Below are 6,848 nucleotides of genomic sequence, written 5' to 3'. Positions count from 1 at the left end.
GAACATTTAAAAAAAAAACTTTGTGATGAATGTTATTATTTTGACATGAAAACGCTTGACGTCAGATATACATTCATTGTGATGAATATTATTCTTCGAGTGTTTTATGGTAAAAATAATAACATTAATCATAAAATGTCTTTTCTAAATGATAATATTTTCACATGATCTTAATATTTATAACTAACTTTACAAAAAACAACAATAAAAATTTACTTCCATCTTCTCTTTTAAAATTAACTTCCCTTTTGATTAGCTCCTTATATATATTCCTTATTAAGAATAAATAAATAAACTTTCTAACTAGTTGGCACTGGATGAACAATAATTAAATGATTAATATGCATAAATATTACTCTACATTACAAAAATATTCAAGTAAATTTCCTGACACTTAATTATGCAACTGAATTTTTCAATTATTTTCACATTTAAAACTAAATTTTGATGTAATTTACAAAAGGGAAATGCTAATGACAATCATAAGGGTTGTCATTAAGAAAGTTAGACATGTATATGTCTATTGTACATTTAGATAACTACTTATTTTCATGAAAAAAATTACCATTTAACTTACAAATGTATAACTCTTTTTGCATCAAAAATTTTTTTAATGACAACCCTAAGAGTTGTCATTAGCATTTCTCTTTACAAAAAAATACGGAGTATTTTATTAAGTTCAGAAATTTTATATAGAACAAAATATAGTTCAGCAACTTAATAAAATATTTTCACAAATTAATATAACCTATTTATTTACTAACTAGTGAAATGACCCGTGAAATCACGGGTTTGTTTAAATGAAACAGTTTAATAATATGTATTAGGTATTAAATGAATTTAAATGATAAAGCCATTTAGTTTAATGACCCATGGAAGCACATATTCTGAATAAGAAACTTCTCGTTATTTTTACAAACATATTAATGTAATTGCAGTTAAAAAAATGTTCAATCTTTATATCATGCCTTTCCCGAATTATACCTTCCTGATTGGCCAGGTTATATTGCAACATTTGGAATCACAAATTCTCCTCCAATATCGTTTCCTCTTTATGATTCATCGTATTTCCATTCATGTTGTATGAACTACATTTTTCAACCATATCTACAATAAGAATCAAGGTTGCAAAAGACGTGAGACGGGGTCGAAACGGTCGGGTCCTAAAAAGGTCGAGACGTTCAAGACGGGGTCGAGACGGGGGTCGAGACGGACGTTGACCAAAGTTGAATTTTAAATATATAAGTATATAAATGTATATATGTGTACATATTTTAAAGTCAAAAACTTTAATTGACTAATTTGTACTCATAATTGCTATCACCGTTAATATAATACAGAAAATTTAAACTAAAATACGACAAATTTGACCGATTTTGCCGACTTTCTGGCTTTTCCGAATTTTAAGAGACTTTGACATGATTTTTTTTCAACTTTGACCCGGATTTTGACCGTTGACGGTCATACTAGACGGTTTTCTTCGAGACGGAACGGGCTAGTCACAAAACCGTCGCAACGGGCGTCGAGACGGCTCGAGGCGGCTCGAGTTTTTCAACAGTGATAAGAATACTATTTTGAGCACTATTATGCAAATATATAAATTTAATTACATGCATATGAAAAAAATAAGAAAAACTAAATCATTAGAAATGTAAATGATTACTCGAATCGGGCTCTAGATAGAAAGCATGAACAAAGCCTGAAGGGCTTGTAAACATGAAAGTGTCAAAATGGGCTGACCAATCTTCACACATTTGGTGCCCCATTATTTCCACTTTTAAATAGTACTGTGATTAGGAAAACATGGTTATAATTCTACCTACATTTAAACATGCTCATTTTTCAAAAATTCAAGTACATTAGAAATATGGAAAATATAATTACTCTATATCTGAATGTGTACATGAATAAGGTTACTATTAGCCAAATTTTCCATGATCACTAAGAAAACATAATCATGCCACGATCATGTAACCTACATCCAGTTTGACCCACATACCCAAACCAAATTCTCTGCCCATTTGACCACCTACAATTTTTAGTTAACGCCACGTAACTTTCAATCTACAATAAAGCCTAACATGTTCATTTGATCAATCTACAAAGTACAGCTACCAAAATTCAATATCTGGAGTTAGACTCAACTTCCAAAATACGACAATGATCGCTTCAAAATTTAATGACCAAATGACACCCGAAAAGAAATAAAAACAGTAATGTATAGAATCAAGTCAACTTAATTGATTATAGACACCAGCTATCCAATAAGAAGAAGCTTAATAGAGAATAATAGTTACCTGTATGGACCGATGGAGCTCAGTTGAGTAAAATCTGGAGAATGATGGATACGAACATGATTATGAAAGACTCGTGCATAAAAAAAGGATCAAATTAGAGGTATATATATAAATTATTAGATAGCTTAACAAAGAAAAAGACATAAAATATTGATCTAGCTTACCCGCAGGGAGTTGATTTTGGAAGAAGTTAGGGTTTGGAGCTGGTCAAATAAATATAAATACTCAGTATAATTACACGCTTGTGCAAAAAAAATAATGTGATAATATAATGTGTTAATACATATCCATGACAACTTAATACTTATCCATCGTCAATAAACATATTATGAAAAACAAATATATAGTGCCATGTGAACTTAATCGCTGAAACTACTGTAATAAACAATTTAACAACTATAAATGAAAGATGAAAAAAGATAACAAAAAGCTTCAACACTGTTTAGCCCCTATATATACACTCAAAATAGCTTCAACTCAGGTATAAAAAGCTTACTTGTTTAAAAGCCTCTGACCTCAATATAGAATGTCAAAATGTTGTAACATCTGCAAAGCATATAATCCTAACTCTCCATCAACATACTTTTAAAACTTCTTTGGTAAGCATTGTCCCTTCTTTGTCTCTATGACCACGTTAAAGCACTTCCCTTATCATAAGCCATTCTTTTATGGCAGTGCAGATGGCTCCAATGATGAAAGATTTGATTCATCACCTTCGTTAATCAAACTCATTCACCCCATTTGCCAATAGTAAAAATGACCCTTCTCAATATGACCCGTAATCGACCTGGACCCGCCCACGTTGCCACCTATATGAAAAAAGTTAGTCAACATTGAAGGCTGCATAAATCTTATCATACGCTTAACATGAAGCATAAACATATACAAAATTTAACCTTTATATCTCCTTCACTGAAGGCCCTTCCCATTACATTAACAATTTTGAAGTTCACTTCAATATTATGTAGTTGTGTCAGATGATCAACAGACATGGACACCGATCTTTCCTTTTTACTTGAAGGGGCACCTCCACCATACTTACAAATTTTGTTACTTTAAACCTACAGTTAAAACAACCATGATGAACATGACTACCAATGCAAAATACGCAATAGTTAGGTGATTCATCACATATAAAATCTGCTCCAAACAAACCAAACTGAAAACTGATAGCGATATAGATATAAAGATGTGTAACTTAGAACTGTAAGGAATCAATTGTAAGAAATCCACTATAAAAAAACTCATCAAACCTAACCAAAATGTTGAAAGATGTACTAAAACTGGTAAAGAAGTGCACTTACACATAAAAAAACTGCTTAAACATATTGCAGTAAAATGAACATAAGTGGATAATAATGAAGACCTTTCAGGTGTCCACGCCACAGGCCAAATAAAATGTTGCAGTAAGTCGAGTTTCTTTAGTCAGCTGATAGGGCATCAAGGGTGGACATATTTGTAATATTAACATAATTTGTTTTTGTAAAAGTAACATAAAATATAAAAAACTAACAATAAGCAGAGTAGTAGATTGTGAAACCAAAAAGATAGTGTACATACTACATGAAGAACCACTATAAAGAATAATGTCTCGTACTAATCCTGAAATATATAAAGAGTTTATGATGTTATGGTAACAATTTCATATAACCTAAATGTAAAAAACAAATTCTGATGTTAAATTAAAAGTATACGCACACACAAAAAAAAAAAAAAAAAAATTAAAATGATCGAGTAACTCCATAACTTTAGAAATCTATAACCCAAAGTGAACAGGTGAAATTGAGCATTGAGCATACATATTAAATCAACACATCAATATCGTGAAAATACCTTGTATGATGTGACGATGGCAACTGTGGTTCTCGGACCGTAATAATCTAACCAACGCCGCGTCGAAATTAACCTTTTTGAGCGAATCACATACAACAAACAAAAAACCTTCAATGCTTTATCACACCCTATTCAAAGATTATTGATTTATGATGATAAAATATTTCTCAATCAATGTTTAAAGAAATTGGTAACTATAAAATATAAAATTAACCCGTGTTTTTATGAAGATCAAAAACCACGTTTCAACAATCCTTTACATATTAAGATGAGTAATTGGATGTTGGTATTATGAACTTACAGTCATCTAAAAAACAACATTATTAATCAATTTAATGTTATAAATCTATCAGTTAAATCAATCAATTTATAATGCTCATAAACATTTACAAACCCATAGTTAACATCTTTTGAGAAAGTCGTTAATTAAATCCTGTAATGAAATCGTTGACTTCAAAATTGATTTCGACTGTTATCCCTCGTGATCCTGATTCAGTCTGACAATAAGAAACAATTAAAAGGGCATCGGTTCATCAAACGTGAAGCCAAGAAACATCTCTGATCCCCTTGCTTAGAAACGGAAATCAAATCGATGAATTACCCGCAGGAGTTGATTTTGGAAGAAGTTGGGGTTTGGAGCTGGTCAAATAAATATAAATAAATACTCCGTATAAATACACACTTTTAATTATAATTAAATTTTTTATTGTATAATTATGATTAATGACATCAGCTTAGTGGCTTAGATTTTTTTTTTTTTTTTTTTTGATTTTTTCTTAACAAGGGATTAGCTTAATAATGACATCATCGTTTTAGGAATATAATAGAAATTATAGATTATATTATACTATATATCTAATTGAGATAGTCCAAACGAATAATACTATTTTGACTATCTCAATCTCACACTAAGGACCCCAAACTTTATTCAACGTACGAATCGGCCCCCTCCCCAATTTTATTAAAAAACCTCACACCTTCGAGAAAATACAAAACACCCCAACCCTACCCCCTTACCCCGACCCGACCCGACCCGACCCGACTCGCCTCCCCGTTATTATAACTATAATAATATTATATAATATATTTCGTCCTTTTATCTTTTTTTTTTATTTTTTTTTTTCACATTTTTTCCCTTTTTCCAAAAAACCCTCAAACTTTGTTCAAAAATTAAAACCGGCCCCCAAAACAGGGGGGTAATTTGTCAAAAAACCATTTTCATAAAAAATCTTAACTAAACTTCACCTAAATATTCAACGGGTCATATCTTCTCGCTCGCAACGAGTCAAATTTTTTCGACACCATCGTTAAACTCGAAATAATTTTAGGAACACAATGTCACTAACTACACGCAAAATGGACTTTTTGAAAAACGCTAAATATTTGAGGTACTTTTCATACACGTTGATTTTGCGTTAAATTTTTAAAAGTCGACAATTCCATAGCGAAATGCGGAGATGCACATATATTGTTAATTTAAAATAACATTTAAATCTTTCACGGATTATACCTTTTAGTTCGACTCGAGTTGCGCTTCAACGACATCATCGTTAGCCACGAAATAATTTTACAAACTAAACGCACTAAAATACATTGAAAACCGAACCCCCGGCGCGAAGCGAGGGTTCGTAAACTAGTTTAGATCAAACAAATAAAAATAATCATTGTCATGTCTAATAATATGTTACAAGAAAAGCTGATTAATAATTAATACTTAGTACAATTTATTTGACCAAGTCCAGTAACATGATGCCAAAGCACGTATCATACAAAATTATAGGAGCAAATAATGGTGAAACATAGCGTATAAAAAAAAATAATGGTGAAACATAGCGTATAAAAAATAATAATAATGGTGACACGTAGCGTATAAAAAAATTTAAATGCTTTCATTGGATTTGGATGATGAGCAGGCTACGAATTAGTTAGATATTATATATTATATTTGTCCGTTCCCGGTTGCCCATATTATAACATTATCTTTCTTGAATTTTTTTTTTTTTTTTTTTTTTTTAAGGAAGTAAAACTTTCATTCATATAATGGATAATTACAAAGCCATATGATCTATATAATATGGAGATGCAATGTATTATGTAAAAAATACGAGAAAAAAAACATGAACACACGAAAAACATGAACGTAGAGACATTAAACACCGCGGCACTTGAATGAGTTCAAGATGGGTAGGAGTAGACAGACAGTACCGCACTTGCGATGACAAAGTTGACTACTACTACTACTCATTTAACCAAGTGAATAATGGGGATCTAAGACATGTCTTCGTGCGTCGATGCGAGCTTTGAGGCCGAATTAGCCAATACCCATTCTTTGAATGTTCAAGGATGTGTAAAACGATAGGTTGATGAGCCATTGGTGGCATTCTAATGATGATTTCTTTGATCTTTTGGAAATCCATGAAAAAGTTTGTGCTTGGATCTCGGAAAGTATAGTGGCGGGGCACCAATCTTTTTTGCTGAAGACCTTGTGAAATGTCCCGTTCTTATTGATTAAAAATGTTCCATATTAATTGATTTCGTTGCGAGGTTTTGACCTCTGTATGAGACGTTTTTCAAAGACTGCATTCATTTTAAAACAAACCATAACCTTTATTTCATCAATAAAGGTTTAAAAAGCTTTACGTAGATTATCAAATAATGATAATCTAAAATATCCTGTTTACACACGACCATTACATAATGGTTTACAATACAAATATG

At 31.3% G+C, this 6,848-nt stretch overlaps 1 long non-coding RNA gene across 10 annotated transcripts; it reads right to left on the bottom strand.

The window, feature by feature from the left end:
- Positions 1-829: 829 nt before the first annotated feature.
- On the bottom strand, positions 830-4,748 carry LOC139846858 (uncharacterized). 10 transcript variants are annotated; one of them, XR_011759217.1, is made up of 8 exons: positions 4,131-4,748; positions 3,858-3,899; positions 3,602-3,726; positions 3,194-3,358; positions 2,794-3,106; positions 2,462-2,500; positions 2,298-2,331; positions 830-1,088 (listed from the first exon to the last, which is right to left on the bottom strand). It is a non-coding gene; the product is annotated as an uncharacterized lncRNA (long non-coding RNA). The 10 variants fall into 10 exon arrangements; XR_011759220.1 differs by having other exon boundaries at positions 3,664-3,726; XR_011759215.1 differs by having other exon boundaries at positions 3,194-3,726; positions 4,131-4,203; positions 4,525-4,748.
- Positions 4,749-6,848: the final 2,100 nt, after the last annotated feature.

The sequence above is a fragment of the Rutidosis leptorrhynchoides genome, chromosome 5, assembly GCF_046630445.1.
Source record: "Rutidosis leptorrhynchoides isolate AG116_Rl617_1_P2 chromosome 5, CSIRO_AGI_Rlap_v1, whole genome shotgun sequence".
In the NCBI taxonomy this organism is placed as follows: Eukaryota; Viridiplantae; Streptophyta; class Magnoliopsida; order Asterales; family Asteraceae; genus Rutidosis; species Rutidosis leptorrhynchoides.
The sequence above is the reverse complement of the archived record's forward strand: the minus strand, read 5'-3'. Positions and strand labels throughout refer to the sequence as shown.